The sequence below is a fragment of the Python bivittatus genome, unplaced genomic scaffold (genome assembly GCF_059951505.1).
Source record: "Python bivittatus isolate LINGU-HERP-01145 unplaced genomic scaffold, Pbiv_v1 ctg000080_np1212, whole genome shotgun sequence".
Taxonomy (NCBI): Eukaryota; Metazoa; Chordata; class Lepidosauria; order Squamata; family Pythonidae; genus Python; species Python bivittatus.
Genome location: NW_028277035.1, coordinates 83,143,367 through 83,160,822, shown reverse-complemented (window position 1 = coordinate 83,160,822; position 17,456 = coordinate 83,143,367). Strand labels below are relative to the sequence as shown.

The 17,456-nt window shown below is 35.7% G+C and overlaps 1 protein-coding gene and 1 long non-coding RNA gene across 11 annotated transcripts in view; both read right to left on the bottom strand.

Annotated features, from left to right (window-relative positions):
- Positions 1-17,456, bottom strand: part of FHIT (fragile histidine triad diadenosine triphosphatase) — a 1,182,997-nt gene that overhangs the window by 690,071 nt on the left and 475,470 nt on the right. The window lies entirely within an intron of this gene.
- LOC148216753 (uncharacterized) lies at positions 5,927-7,138 on the bottom strand. Its single transcript, XR_015795088.1, has 2 exons — positions 6,995-7,138; positions 5,927-6,094 (listed from the first exon to the last, which is right to left on the bottom strand). It is a non-coding gene; the product is annotated as an uncharacterized LOC148216753 (long non-coding RNA).

The window sequence follows — 17,456 nt, the reverse complement described above, 5'->3', positions numbered from 1 at the left end:
TCACTTAGAATGGAGTACATTGATGGTACTGCAGTAAAATTTAATTGCCAATCTATCCAGCTTCTGTATACTGAATAGGGAATATTTTGTCCATTACTATTTCAAAATGTAACATTTCCTTGTGGCTGACTGCTGCTTCAAGCATACATATTTTGATAAATAACTACATATTATTATGAATGCTTGCATGATCATCTGTGGCCATAAGTCTATGAAATGGTTTCTGAACCCTTTGAATTGTTCTTGTTCCTGACTGGAACAGCAGTATCACTATGTTTGACACAAAGGGTTCCTCCCTATGAAACATTCCAGCTGTCTCACAATTCTACTGGAATCACTAAATTTGCTCTCCTGGAACACTGCTGGATGGGAAGTTAGAACTAGAGAACCTGCTTTCACAAGCTATATTTCTGAATTCAACATTCTTTTGTTTCAAGAGACTTGGTCGCCCACTGATTTGTTTATTGAGGGATACAAATCTCTGTCCCTCCTGCAGATCCTGGGTCCGGACGAGGGAGACAACATGCTGGCTTTAGCATTAATATTTCAATTGCCCTCAACACTGAGACCATTTCATTAGATTCATTTGAGAATTTTGCACAAGCAGCCATTCTTAACTTTTCCCATGAGAATTTGCTGCTCGTTAATTTCTATATACTGCTCAACATCACCCAACCACACATTGCAGAAATCTGGTTAAAAGGAGACATTTACATTAATAATCTTCAGCTGGACTTTCTGATTGCCCGTACTGTCATAGCAGGGGATTTTAGCACCAGACTAGGGCCTAATGATAATCAGTTATTGTAATGATATGTGGGAATGATCTTGGGAGACAGGAGAAAGAACCACAGACTAGATAACCAACCTGCAAAAGGTACCTCAGTCCACAGAAGCAGAGGGGGTGTAGGAAGCATTTCAGAAGGGACTCTCCCTAGTAAAAGGAAAGGAGAGGAGGAATACTTTCAGATTTGCAAGATTCTGTTAATGTAACCTTACAATAAAGAGCTAGTATTCATTGCTGTGCTTCTTGTCTGGTCTACCGTGAAGAGCTTACAGTTATCTTCCATAGACAGGCAAATGCTACCTATCTCGCAGGTTGTCCCCCTCCCCTTTTTAAATAAAAGAATTTAAGAACTATTCTGGGACTCTATGTTTAGGAGTCTACATATGTTGCAGACATTTTACAAGTTAGATCTCCAGATCATGAATGGCACCACCATCACTGACTATCGCAGAATTTTCACATTGGGCTGGCACGAAGCCCTCTCTCACTGACTATACTGCCATTTCAAGAAACCTATGTTCCTCTCTTCTTAGACTTCATATTGACAATCACCCCAAGAGTGACCACTGACCCAACATGCTGCTTCTGAAACCCTTTGGGCTTCTATCCTGGAAACAGACCCCATTCCGTCTGAAGACATCCTCAGAGGCCCAATACACATGAAATGGACAGTTCAGAGGAAGGAGAAACTAACCAAAATGCTGTCCCTTTAATTATGATAGACAGCTTCCAGTCATCCTGTTGTAAGGCACTATATGAAAAATTAAAACCCTATGGCTTCTCATAGGCAACCATCACCCTGATGGACTATGAACATGTGTTAGCCAATCTTAAACAGCATTCCATTGACTTAGAGCTGCAATCAGATTTGTCAGTCTTGCCCCAAAACATCTTTCTCAGCCATTCCACACATTTACTTCACCCAGCCAGGTACCTCAGTTGCATAACAACCCTTACATTTAGAAGGGCTTTGTCTTTGGCTAGAGTCAATGCCCTTCCAACAGCAGTCATTGAGGAGAGATGCCAGAACATCCCTTTTGAGCAGAGATTGTACCCATGTGGTGGAGGAGCAACTGAAATGTTGGCACACATTATATTGTATTGGTCCCTCTATGCCAGTGTTGTCCAAACTTGGCCACTTTAAGATGAGTGGACTTCAATTCCCAGACATTCCCCAGTCCACTCATCTTAAAGTGGCCAAGTTTGGACAACATTGCTCTATGCTGATGCTTGCCAGGAATTACTATTCCCATTCATCACCAAGCACCATGGTCACACTGATTCCTTCTATCTCAAATTACTACTATCAGTTCATTCTGATTCTATTTCAATGACTGTAGCCAAATACTGTTCCAGGGTTTGTACTGTACAATATGCCATAACTTATTGCCATAATACATATGTACTGTACTGTACTGTACAATATGCCAGATATTCTTCGTTTGGAAACATTGCCACAACAGCTGTCCATTTAGTCACTATTCTATAACAATGTATTATGTCCTCTTTTTTTTTTTTGGTAGAATTTTATTAAAGATTTTTTTTTAAAGGAGATAAAAACTAATACAAAGTGGGGAAAAGAGAAGAAGAAGAAGAAAGAAATCAAAGAAAGATCTAAAAGTGCAAGAAAGGGGAAAAAAGTAAAAGAAAAATAGAAGAAAAAAGATACAAAGAAGTAGCTTCTGATTTTCTTTACGGCAAAATTATACATTTACCTCTTACTCTATGGTTACAACATAACTCTCTTCTTTCTATAATTTATTTTGTCTAATAATCAAGAGCATAAATCATAAGTTCATTTTTTCTGTTTCATGCAAAAAGTCCATAAGTGGTTTCCAGTCACCAATAAATGTAGATACTGTGTTTTCTCTTTTCAAAGAAGTCATTTTAGCCATCTCAGCAAGTTCCATCATCTTCACCAACCATTCCTCCATTGTGGGTAGTGCTGAATCTTTCCATCTTTGTGCCTACAATAATCTCAATGCAGTCATCATGTATAAAAACAAAGTTCCATGACTTTTTTCCAACTGTTTGTCCATCAATCCCAAAAGAAAAAACTCTGGTTTCATTTGTATATTAATCTTTAAAATCATCTGAATCTGTGTACATATTTGAATATAAAATTTTCTAGCTTTTTGACACACCCACCAAATAGGATAAAATGTCCCTTCTTGTTGTTTACATTTCCAATATACATTTGAAGTGCCTTTATACATTCTTGACAATTTCTCTGGTGACATATACCAACAGTATATCATTTTATAAAAATTATATTTAAGATTATAACATAATGTAAATTTCAATCCTTTCAGCCACATATTTTCCCACTGTTCCATACATATATTATAACGATAATATTTAGCCCACTTTATCATACTTTCCTTAACTTGTTCTTCTTGTTTCAAATTTCAACAAAAGTTTATACATTTTAGCAATTGCATCATTTGTACACAATTCTGTTTCAAACTCAGTCTTATAATGCTCAAAACCATAAATCCTTTTGTCTACTTTAAATCTTTCTGGTAATTGTAAATAAGAAAACCATCGACAACTGTATCCCTCTGCCAACAATTCTTCTCTTGATTTTATTTTACATTCCTCTTGACCAAATTCTAGTATCTCACAGTAAGTTAGCCATTTGTGTTTGCCTATTATTTCTTGTCTGTAGAATGCTTCTTCCGCTGAGAGCCACAAGGTATTTTTGGGCACAACCTGGGTTTGTGTCTATTCCATATTCTCAATATGGCATGTCTAACATAATGATTTTTAAAATCCACATTAACCTTAACTTTATCATACCACAAATATCCATGCCACCCAAATCTCAGATTGTGCTCTTCTAACTCCAACAGCCTTCTATTTCTCAGCAACATCCACTCTTTTATCCAAACCAAATAGCAAGCTGCAAAATACAGTTTCAAATCAGGTAGACACAATCCTCCTCTTTCCTTTGCATCTTGTAACACCTTATATTTAACGTTTGGTTTTTTCCCCTGCAACAATAATATAGATATATCCTTCTGCCACTGTTTAAATGGTGCATCAGTAATCAAAACAGGTATTGTCTGAAACAAAAACATCATTCTAGGCAAGACATTCATTTTTATCAAAGAGATTTTCCCCAGCAATGACAGTTGTAGTTTCTCCTATCTTATCATGTCTTTTTTAACTTCATTCCATGTTTTAATATAGTTTTTTTGAAATAGCATACAGTTAACGTTTGTCATAGTGCTACCCAGATATTTCACCTTCTTCTCAATCTAAAAACCCATTTTATTCATAAATTCTGTTTGATCTTCTATTTTCATTTTTTTACTAACAACTTCATCTTCTGTTTATTACTTGAAACCTGCTAATGCACCAAATTCTTTTAATTTGCCCATTAATATTTCAGTTCCCTTTAAAGGATATTCCAAAACCAGCATTAAGTCATCTGCAAAAGCCCTTAACTTATAAATTTCTTTTTTAATCTTTACTCCCACAATCTTCTCATCTTATATCTCTATTCAGTATTTCAAGAACCAAAATAAACAAGAAAGGAGACAGTGGGCATCCCTGTGTGAGAAAAATATATCTTTGGGTGAATCTTTGGGTGAAAGAAGCAAGTTTTTAGAGGCCTCAGGTGAATGGGATCTCCTTAATAAAATTGAAACATACAGGAATGTGCAGCACCCTTGAAGGTGACATGAACTAGGCTGATTGTAAACCCCAATCAGTATCACAAGCATCCCCACAGCAATGTAAGAGAGGATGTCTTCTTCCTGACAGTTGGCACCTTGAACAATTTGTTTCTTCTCCTCTGACACTATTGCTTTCCTTATAGATAGCAGTTGTTCCGTCCTTGTAGATAGCAGCCAAGAACAGGGACAGAAAGTAACTTGAGAAGTATTGCTCATTTAGGTATGCCTGCATCATCATATGAATATGTAAATGTATGTGTTCTTTTCCCTTCCTCTTATCAGGGCATCCATTTTGCCCTCAGGGGAGTGTCTCCCACTAACCTTTGGTGGGGTCCCCCTCCAGTACGTACTGCCTAATAAACACTGCAGTGAAGCCTTGATTATTTTGCCTTTGTGTCCTGCGTTTTGATTCCACACCTGTCTTGTTCCTTTTTGTATCTCCCAGGATTTTGTTAGATCTCTGTTAACAATAATTTGTGCTTTCTGTGAAGTATAAATTGACTTTACTCATTTAATAAAATTATCTCCAAAATTCATATCTTCCAGAACTTTAAATAAAAAGTCCAATTCAGATCGTCAAAAGCTTTCTCCACATCTAGAAAAATTAATGCAACTTGCTTTTCATTGTGCTGCTCCTAATATTCTAAATATTCTAAAATGTCCAACACATTTCTAACATTGTGCTCTAAGAAGATCAGTGTGGCTTCTTTTCATTATGTTGCTCCAAATATTCCAAAATGTCCAACACATTTCTAACATTGTCCTTTAACTGTCTTTTAGGTAAAAATCAAAATTGATCCTCATGAATAAATTCGTGCAAAATTATTTTCAATCTATCAGCTAGAATCATTGTGAGCAACTTGTAATCATTATTCAGTAATGATATCAGCCTATAGTTTCTTGTTAAAATGAAATGTCCCTCTTTAGGTATCAATGCTATATTGACCTCTTTCCAACGCTCTGGCATCTTTTCTCTTTGTAGGATAGAGTTCATTGTGTTTTGTAAAAGTTGTAAAAGTTCACCTTCCAAACATTTATAATAAAAACCTAATAATCCATCTGGTTCAGGCACCTTTCCTAGTTTTATATTTTTTATAGCTTCAGAAACTTCCCTTATTGTTTTAGGTCTGTTCATAATCTGTCTCTGTAATCCTCATTAAATTTTGTTTCTTTAAATATTCATCTATTTTCTCTAGAGAGGTGTCACTTCCTTTATACAAGTTGGAATAATATTGATGAAATGCTTTTTGTCTGGCTGCATTGTCCATTAATACAGTATCTCCCTCTTGCAATTTCAATATCATTTTCTTTGTCTTTTCATAATTTACATGCTACCCACTTCCCTGATTTATTTGCAAACTCAACATTTTTTGCTTTACATAATTTATTTTTATTTCTATTTCTCTTGCTGATAAGATAAATAACTGTCATTGTAAAACCTTAATTTGTTGAGAAATACTTACCTTCTCTAGAAATTTCTTTAATACTTCTTTTCTTTTTATTTCATCCAAAATAGCTTGTGTTTTCTCTTGACACTTCTTTCTAAGTTCATTATTATGTTGTATAAAATAACCACCAATAAAAGCTTTACTTGCATCCCAAACCATTCTTAAATCAGTGCCTTTACCTAGGTTATCAAAAAAAAAAAAATTAATTTCTTTCTACAATCCTCCATTATTGCTTCTTTCTGTAACAACTTCTCATTTAGTCTACATCTAAAAGAACTAGATTTTCTTTTATAACCAAACTCACAGGATTATGATCTGAAAAATTCTTTGGTAATATCGTTACTTTAGAAACATTGGTAGACAAGTTCTTTGAAAACCAAATCATATCGATTCTTGAAAAGGATCTATGTCTTTCAGAAAAGTATATATTCTGTCTTGAATTGCCATTTTTCTGTTTCTATATATCAACCAGCCCTAAATTGTCCATCAAATCAAAGAAAACTTTTTTGTAATTTGCCTTGAGTTATTTTAATGTTTTTTTTCAGACATTCTCTCCAGTTGTGGGGAGATCACTCCATTCCAATCCCCCATCAAACACCAATTTTCATAAGAGAGACCTATTAAATTCTCCATAAGTTGTTTATAAAACAGTACTTTGTCCTCATTTGGGGCATAAATTCCCAGTATCAAAGTCTTAGTCCCACGCATATTAACTTCCACTCCAACAAATCAACCATGTTCATTAGTCAATAAAAGTTCTGGTTTTAGTTGGGGAGTTATATACAAAACAACTCCATTTTTTTTTTCTCTTGCCTTTCTTTTCTTTTCTTTTCTTTTCTTTTCTTTTCTTTTTTTGTTCTTGTTGAAATAATTTTTTTGCCCAAATTTTTATAAATCAAATATTTTATGTCCTTTTTTCTAATATGTGTCTTTTGTAGGCAAATTATATCTTGTTTTAATTTTTTCAAATAATTGATTTTTTTTTCCCATTTGAGGAACGTTTGCTCCATTTATATTCCAGTTAAACATTTATAATCCATAAGCAAGCATTCAAGCCAAATATTTAGAAAGATCAATACCTGTAGCACCTAGTTCAGTATCATCTTTTTCAGTTTCCTGCTGCATCTGTTGGAGTTTTTATGCAGTCTCCTCTGTCACCTCCAGATGAATTTCCTTCAATTCATTTTTCTAGAAATTCCCTTGTCTTCTGGACATCATTCAATCAAAACCTCTGCTGTTTAAAAGGAAAAATCACACCTTCCAATTTGTCCCATCAAATGGGATCTTTTCCTGCTCTAATCTTTCAGTTAAAAAAAAAAAAGTACTCTTTTCTCTTACGTAAAATTCTGATAGGAATTTCTTTAAGGACAATTATATCTGTATTATCAATTTTCAGCCTTGTATTAAAATGCTGCTGCAAAACGTGATCCCTTGTCTTCTTCTTGACAAAATGCAGCAAAACATTTCTTGGAACATTTCTTGTTCTCCCAAATCTTGAATTTATTTATTTATTTTTATTTATTTATGTATCAAATTTGTCATTGGCCATCTCATTGAAACAACTCTGGGCAGTTTACAAAACAAAAAAGTTTATTCTATATACTTTATCAACTTCTGCCTCTGTACCCTCCTCTTCCCATCCAAGAAATTTGCCAAGACTTTAATCGTCTTTTCTCTAATATCTTCAGAAGAGTCCTTTGGGACTACCCTAAATCCCAAACAAAATTCCTTCTCTTTCAATCCCAACAGAGCCAGATTATCTAGTTCTCTTTCCAACTCTCTGACTATAACTTCTGTCTTATTTCCATTTTGTCATTAATTTGTTTTACCTCTCCAGACACCTGTTTTATAGAACTTTCCATCTTCTTAACTTCTTCTTTCATCTCCTCTTTAATTGTTACCTTTCATCCATTCTTTTTTCAAAAGCTGTCAATTTAGTATCAAGGGATTCTAACTTATTGCCTATTTGCTCAAATAATTTCTGAAGCAAATCTGGTGTAATTCCTCTCTCTGCAGGTTGCTCTAACAATCCTCTCCTCCACTCCATTCTTGCTGCTTTACTGGTGGTTGTCATTATATTATAATCCAAAAATGAAAGTGTCACAAACAAGGGAAAAAGAAAAGGCATGCTTCCCCCCCCCCTTTTTTCCCCCTCTCTTTTCTCTTCTTGTGCCTTTAATAGTTTCATCTCTAATGGTACTCCATAGTTTCAGTCAGCATCTCAATCAGCATCTCCATAGTTATTGTCAACATCACACTCTGGCTCATATTACCTTTACCTTTTGTTTTGTAAAATCCACCAATTGCCTGCACTATTTAATAATAAACAAAGAACATTCTCACAAAGGTCCAGATTGTTTCTCTAACTTAATTCCAATTTGTTCAAAAGCACTTTCACCAAAAAATAGTCTTTCAAAATAACTGTCCCCTTTATCTGTTTTAAGCTTTCTTACATCTACTCCTTGTTAAGCTTTTTGCCAAAAGTTTTTAAGTCTTTAAAAAAACCCTTTGTTTCCCTTTGTAATCCAGAAAGAATAATAACTCACCAAGTGGAATCTTATCCTAGTTTAGGTTTATTTTAAGTTTAAAGTTTATTTTAAGCTGTAAATTAATTACATACACAAGTGATTAAGAAATGAGGCTCTTGTGAATTTTGTGTCCATATAGACTACACCATGGCTGTGAGCTTGGTTGAAATCCCTCGATTCCCAGCCACTCAACTCATGAGCCAACTGCAAAAACTGCAGTCTACTTATGAGAAGCAGCTGTCTGGAGTGCAGGTGGGTGATCTCACAATCTCTCCTTTTTCCAGAAAGACTTTGCCAGCCAGTATTCTCTGTCTGGCCACCAATCTCCACCACAATGTCCTCCCTGCTCCTTTCAGGACCATGAATCCTCACCAGAAGCTTAACAATGTATTATGTCCTGGTAATTGATTTGTACTTCTACCTTATTATCATTAATAGTTGCCAGAGTCATTTTAGCAATATAGATAAAATACTATTGGACTCATTTAAAAATGCATACATTAGTTTTTAAACCATAATCACTCCGTATGTATTATTCTTCCTTATATACTACATCACCGCCTTTTCTCTAGATATAATATTAATTACAGTTTTTCCATGGATTTTAGCATTATAATGGTTCTATACTTTAAGTTGGTAATTTTACTATTCTGTTATTCTAAATAATCATTTAATTGCCTTATTCAAATTATATAATGCCTTACTATATTAATTGTTATGTCCAAACTTATACTTTTAGTAGCATTGCTATATGATTTCATAGCTTATGTAATTCTAGTCAATTTCTGTGCTATATAGACTGCATAGATATTTGGCAAGTTAAATGTGACTCAGTTTTTTAAAGATCAGTTTTGCTGGTCAGTGACCGAAATAAAATGACTCAATGACTCATTGTGGATTGCCCCAAAACTGTCATCATCGTCTTCTAGCCAAGCTTCTTTTGAATTAGCAAGTCAAAATATTCATATAGCAGGCACTATCTTCAATGGGAGCCATAGCATGTTGCTTTTGAAAACAAGGATTATTCTGGAATGTTGGGAGAGGGGTCTGGTCTGAAAATGATACATGCATCTAAATAAACAGAGTGGAATAAGAAATGGAAGATTGAACTGCCTTTGGGTTCTATGAGCTAAAAGGATGCAGAGCTGACTCACTTGGAGTGAGGTGGGGTGCTCAACTATGCCCTGAATATGCTCAATGGACATATTAATAAATAAACCCACAAAGAAGCTACAGCTTTTAATGATGCACAACCACAACTGGGGCGGCATTGTCCTGGAAGAGCAATGAATGCAGGTGGGTGATCTCACAATCTCTCCTTTTTCCCAAGAGACTTTGCTGGCCAAAATTCTCCATCTAGCCGCCAATCTCTGCCACAGTGCTCATAACAACCATCACTACCTTTCAGAGATTTATAGATCTGGCTTTGAATAGTTTGCTCAACATTTTGGTTTTGCATCCAAATTTGGGGGGTGGGAGGGGACCATAACCCAAACAGCATAGTACTGTTAAATCATTTTTCGAAAATACAAAAACGGCATACAGACAACAAAAAGAACTCTCATTATTAACAACTATCAAACAACTAACCCAGTTAATGGCACTCAAAGTGTACTCTTAAGGGTTTAATTTGAATCTGTATTTCCCAAGCAACAAAATTAATCTGGATGGCCTAGGTATTAAACTCTAAGACATATGTTGCAATAACAAAAAGCTTTAAGGAAAAGAAACTCTACGGGGTTAAAAATCCATTGCATTTCAGATATTAACTTCAGCTCTCAGAATTCATTTAATGTGGGCTTCCAGCTACCACATTTTATTAAACTTTTCCTTAGGGAGAAAGCATAGATAAATCATCAGATTCTGTTTGGACAATATCACCGTTATTCCTAACCACTATTAAATATGCCTTATAGGCATACAGTAATGTCTCCAAATTTTGTCATTTAGGATGTTGCCATTTGTAAGGTTAATGTTTATTAAAACTCATGAATTGCTGTCAGCAGTGATCACAAATGAAAAGCAGTAGGGATCTGTTCACATCAGTTCACTAGAAATCCTGAAGCCAGGTAGAATCACTGAAAGAACTGAAATCAGCATAGAGAATAAGAACAGATTTCCTACCACTAAACCTGGAAGAGTCTATGAGATCATTTCCTGCTTGCTCCACAGAACATTAATCTTCTGGGGTGGGGTGGGCAGAGAGGTTCTTTTCTTGATATTACATTGGGATATGCAGCTTTTCAGATGTTCTCTAGTCCTTTCAAATATGGGACAATCAGCAGATGAGGTGGTAGGTAGAGTCACTACAGGCAGAGTTTATGATTTTTGATTTTCAACCCACCCTTTCCATCCATCCTAAAAAATTCCATCTATCCTAAAAAATTAAGGTCATTCAAACAATCCAAATAGGCACATTTGGAAGCACAAGCAATTTTCCACATATGCAAAAGGTCAAATTCAGCAGCAGCTGAACTACCCTGCCTGTGCTTGGAAACTAAGCAGAGTTGGCCACTTGAATGGGAAATCTCCAGGCAATATAGAGTTAGACAGGGAAAAAATCCCAGAAATCCACTTCCATACTATTGTCAAAAAAGATTTCACTTGATTTGGCTTAACTTGATTCGATTTGAGTTCAGGACTTGATTCCCGAAAGCTCTGAGCTGCTAACAATCAAAAACATCATAAAAAGAACCCCTCCAACCTGCATAAATAAATAATCAATCTATCCTAATAACATCAAAGGAGGCAAAGTAAATATACAAAGTGATTTGTTTGCATCATAATGTTCATAACATGCCTTCCTCCTGATTTAGATGGCACACTCAGTTCTTAATTGCTCTCCTGAAAATCTGGAGGGTAGACCAGATCTCCACAGGAAAGGGGTTCCAAAGTGTAGGAACATCAATCAAAAATGCCAGTTTCCTATGTTCAGGAGGGAGTTGATCCTGTTCATTCTAACCAGATGGGCAGTTAAAACATGGGACAAGGCAGTCCCACAGACAATCAAATCCAAAGCTACATAGGGCCTTAAAGGTGACAACCCACACCTTGAATTGCATCTGAAAGTCGATTTGAAACCAGTGCAGCTCCCTGACTGGAGCTTAACTTGGGAGATCTTATTTCTTTTTCTCTTCTATTGATTCATTCATGATGAATCTAGCATTACAATTCTATGCATATGTATCTGTTCTAAACTAAGCCCCACTGATCAGTCTGTCTCTCCGTCTACAATCTTCTGCGTAGTAACTTGGATATAAGTCCACCTGGATAGGGTAGGATTGCCATTGAAGTAAATATGCACAGGATTAGGATGTAAAACTATAATATCTTTGCTCTTTTCTTAAGGCCTTTATAGCAACCTTCTTAAAGCAACTCTAAAATCAAGTCCTTACTAGACATTTATTGTACAAAATAATTTGATTTAAGAAACTGCTGTGAAATAATGCAATATATATTTTCCTGGGTTTCCAATACTAACACAGCCTAACAAGTAAAAAAAAAAAATAAATGTGCCAAGTAAGCAGAGTTACAATCATGTTACCATCTGGGAAGTAAAAGTTAAAACTGTATTATCATACAAGTATTTTAAACTCAATTTTTTCCCTCCAAACCTCAGGATATGATTTCTCGTGAGACAACCCTGTATAAATTATTTTATTAATATTAATGGATTAATACTCAGGAAATCATTATTTGAGCAGAGGTTTGCTTTTGCACTTCTTCCATGTGGTTCATGATTAATTAAATAGGTTTTTTAAAATAAAATTAACCTTTTTTGATACTTGAGTTAAATTAGTTTTCCCCTTTTTTCACATTCATATTTGAGAAATACATAGAAAGTTATCATGTCTTCTTTTGCGCAGTTAAAATGCTTAACTGGAATTTTCAAATGAATTAACAAAGTTGAATCAAATATCAAGATAAAACGAGTGGGTTTGCTGGCTATATGCTGGCTAGAAAGCAAAATAGAGGCAAGCACAGCCATGTCCTTTTCTGGATTATGAAGACCTGGACCGTGATAACATATAATTTAGGAGACTACCACACTGTAAGAAACACTGCAGATGATTAACTGACTTGTCAAATTTTGAAGCCACCTATTCCTAGATGACTTTGGGCAGCTCATAATTTTTTTTCTTTTTCCAACTTTTATTAAGGTATATAAAAAGTACAATTAAAATACAAATCAGAAAATATAGAAAAGACAGAAGGTAGAACTAAAAGAAAAAGACAAAAACTAAAAAAGTGAGATCAAATAGAAAGATAAAACAAAAAATGACTTCCAACTATCTCCGATACAGATATAAGTTTTATTAAATTTTTAAAAAGTTAATCTCTTACCACTATTTAATCCTAATTCGCATTATTTCTATCAACACAAACATCTAATCATTAAATCCCACAATCCAAGCTTCATTTTTTCCCAACCCAAGCACGTAATCTAGGAAGGGTTGCCATGAAGAGACAAATTTAGAAACAGTATTATCTCTTATTAAGGCTGTTAGCTTCGCCATTTGAGCCAAATCCATTAATTTAATGGGGCAACTCACAATTAAAACAACAACATATAAAAGAATGCCACTGTCTGGAAGAGCAAAATCTCAACCATGAACCTATCAGTACAAAGCCATAACAAATCAAAACAGAAAACAAAATGAAACAAAATAAAAGGGGGCTCCACAATCACCCTGTCTCCAAGGCCTGGGATAACAACCAGATCTTTAATTATTTCCTAAAAGTCATAAGGGTGAGAGCCACACTAATCTCTGGGAGAAGATCATTCCAGAGGGCCCTATCAGCATAGTGCCATACGCGCCCAAAAGAATGGGTTCACTGAGTAAAACATATTTAAGTTAACCACGGGTAAATGAGTCGTGCAAACAGTACATATAATCATAGATGACTTGGAAGACATAACAAAGGATATTTAATCTAACATGGAATCCACCATAATAGTATCCTAGAGAGGAACTCTTTTAGTCTAAGTTTATATTTCATCTCATTAGTATCCATGGAGCTACTTTCAAAAGTAGTCAGGAACTTCAATTTGTCCAAAATGGAGCAACCAGGGGGCTAATTTGTTGGCAAACCCATGCTAATATCTGGTAATTGCCACATTCTTTTCAAGGTCCTTAGTGCTCCATCTTTTATGATCTGCTCCAGAATGTTCCCAGCCATCTGTACCAGACTGATTCATCTGAAGTCTCTATGATCCTCATTTTTTTTTCTTTGTAAGGAAAAGAACAACTTTTGCCATTCATCTAACCATTGAGATTTAATCATTTAAAATAAAAAGATTTCTTCCCTCTCAAATTTCAATCCTGTCTTTTCATCCTGCTCCTCACACACTCTCCTCTCACAGGAGACGGAATAAAAATAGTTCTACTTTTTCTTTGTTATGCTGTAACATTGTGGTGTATTTGTTAATTAACTGGCACACTAATTCTTTTCCCTTGCTTTTTATTTTGATCAACTCTAAAGAAGCCCTTTTGTTGTTCTTAAGAGTCCTTCATGATTTCAGTTTATTCTGAGTTTTAGTCTTGCTGACGCCATCTCTACAATTTAGAGCTACCTGGATGTATTCTTTCTTGGTGACCAGTCCCTCTTTCCACCTGACCTCAAGTGCCTACAACATCTGCAGGGCTTCAGTGATTTTCCTGTACTGTGAAAACAGCTTTGCAAAGTGAACTATATTAAAGTTTTACTTCATTTTGCTTTTATTTACTCCACCTGAGGCTAAATGAATTTTCACGGAGGAACTGGGTAATTTCATTTTGGAGGTATCAAAGGAGGCCTCTGTGCCTAAAGAATTTCAATAAAATACAGAGACACTATATAAGCAGCTTTAAAGGCCTGAGTTTAAATCACAGCGATACCAGGTAGATGCTTTTGGGGTGCAAAACTCAAGAAAAATCTTAGATATGCAAAAAAATAGCTCCCAAACTTTATTTGATCACCTAAGGGGAAACAATTCAGCTTTCCCATTTTTTGAGACTAGCCTGCACAATTTCTATAAGCAAGGAGGCTTAAAAACCATACGATCATTAAGACCTGCAGCAAGTGGAATTATAACCAATGTTAGATATAGATGAACAACAGTGGGGTGGAACAAGGTCATAGTTACTATTCAAAGGAAAGACATACAATGGCCAGTTGATAACATATTCTTAGTTGTAATTTACTATTACCAATTTGTATCTTAAGAAAAAGCATCTGGATAGTGGCATACCTATGAAGATGGCTTTTAATTTCTGATTGCATTTCACTGATTTTGTCACTGTCATTGCTATCTAAAGCAGTACTTCACTTTCCAGAAAGATTTGGAATTATACTTATAAAATGGGATGCAGCCATAGGAATCTGCTTGAATTTGTTTTGATTCATATCTCAAAACCTATTTGGTATGGTAGTTAGAATGCTGAACAAAAATCACCACTCACTGAAGCTCACGGGGTGATTGTGGGCTAGTGACAGGCTAGAAGGGTGCATTTTGCTGTATCGTAATATGGTCTCTTTCTTTAACACAGTGTCTAAACCCAGCCAACATTGCTCGTTCAACAAACTAGGATTAAAGCAAACTATATCAACAGCTACCTTCCCTCCCATCCTAACCATATATGTATGTGGATATGTGTGTGCATGGATGTACAGAAACAGAGAGAGAAAGAAAATATCCATGGCCCATTCCATTAACAATTACAAGGAAACATATATAAAAATAAAATTCTAAAATTTGAATACAACATTAAAAACAAATGCTAAAACTTTTAAAACGTGTTGAGCTCTTGGAGGAAAGATGGGCTACGAATACTGAGAAAGAAATATTAAAAAAAAATAAGTCTTGAGGAAAGACAGAATACAAATCCTAACCAACAAAGATAAGAACACAGCTTTAAAGATTAGGTCCAATCAAAATATTGCTTTAATTCTCCAGAAACTCTGATTTAGCCTCTTATCAATCCAATGCAACTTTACATCAAACACACAAAAGATGGTCAGGATCTTGCCTGTTACCTTTATTTCCAACTTCTACATGTTCAGCTGACCCACAGAATAGTCCTCTAGTTTATATCAGTTCCCAAATCCAACTTATAGTTTGCCTTCATCGAAGTATGACTTAGGCTCAAATCCACATATGCATCTTTATTTCTGAGGAAAAAAGGTGTTTGTGCCAAATAAAAGCTCTGAGGTCAAAGGATAAGTTCCAGTTTCTGAATTAAGTCCAGGTTCACAGGGTTGGCAATAGTACTGAATGATCCAATTAAGCTTGCAAGAGAAGAAACTTATTCTAAAAAACATCTGAACAGAACACAAAATACAGCATTGCTTGTTACTTAAAACAAGAATAAAAAGAGCCACACCAGGAAAGATCAGTACAACTGATTTTATATTAAAACCACATTCCCCTTTATTACCTCCTTTTAAAAGTGATAACAATTTAGTGTAATATTTCCTGCTTTATTTGATCTGGAAATAACTTATATAACACTCATTACACCCAAATTGCCATTTTCATCAAAACTCCAGAGGTTATTGTGATCTGCTACAGAATTATTAGCAGAGGGAGAGATGATTCCCATTCTGAAAAGATTCCCTCTGCTAGAAATAAATTTATAAGATGAAAAGTTCTCTTGATAACTATAACCATCTCAAGATGTATTAGGAGAAGAGAAAATGAGACATCAAGGGGAAATTATCCACACCCAGATACAGTCATCTCAGTTCATAAATTGCTTAGCACCATAAAAATCAGGGTGCTATGTCCAAGGCCTGAAGATTCTGAGGGGGCCATCCTAAATATAACATGTTGGCTGGGGGGTAGGTGAGGAGGCTGAAGCACAAGCAACATTTTCTGGGTAAAACAATTTCCTGACAGCTATCTCCAAGGCCCACCAATACCTCAGAAAAATCTGCCAGTAGAAGAACCCAAAACCAGGCAGAGAGGGCAAGTGCAGCCAGACTAAACAGATGTCTGCAATGCCACCACAAAGGTAGGCCAGGCTAAAGATGAGTTCGCAGCAAAATTCAACTTGCGGAATTCAGTGGGAGCTCTAGAAACCATATACATTCTTTATAGCTACGGGAAGAGAAGTGTTCAGCCTAATGTCAGTTCAGCCAAGTCTTTTGGCTTACTGAGACTTCAGCTGCCCAGGCTCACCTTCCATTTAGCCATATAGAAATGTTGCTCCCTACTATTTAGGACTTCAGTGATGAGATTTGTAGTAGGTGACATCCTACAGCAAAAATTAAAGCTGTCCATCCAATTGCTCATTAAGATAAACATGATCAATGAGTTTGGATATTTACAAGCCAGAAACAATTATTAACATGAGCTAGCTTGACTCACTTATCCCTAAGTTACCCAAACCTAATGTTCTATTGGCTGCTGTTTATTTATTTACACAGAATCATCAAATTGGAAGGTACCTAAGAGGTCATCAAGTCCAATCCCCTGCACACTGAAGGATTCATTACATCATCCCCAATCCAGCCTCTGTTTGAAAACCTCCAGTGAAGGAAAACTAACCTCTCCATGCAGTAACCTATTCTCTTCTGCAAGCTAAACATACCTAGGTCTTTTAATCATTCCTTGTAGGACTTAGTTTCTAGTCCTTTCACCATTGTGGTAGCCCTTCTCTGGACTTGCTCCAGTTTACCAATGTCTTTTTTTTTTTAATGGGGTGTGCAGAACTGAACACAATACCAAGTGAGGCCTAATGACGGCAGAGCAGAACGGGATAACTACTTCTCACGATCGGGACTTTATGCTCTTCTTGATGCTCTTCAAGATGTTGTGGCCTTCTTTGCAGCTGCATTACACTGTTGGGACAAACTGAGTTTGTGATCCACAAGTACACCCAAGCCCTTCTCACATGTGCTGCTCTTGTGCCAATTTTTCCCCATTCCATACATGTTTTTCATTTTTCTTACCTAGAAGCATGAGTTTACATTTCTCCCTGTTAAATTTCATTCTATTTGTTTCCTCCCACCCTTCTAGCCTGTCTTCTTG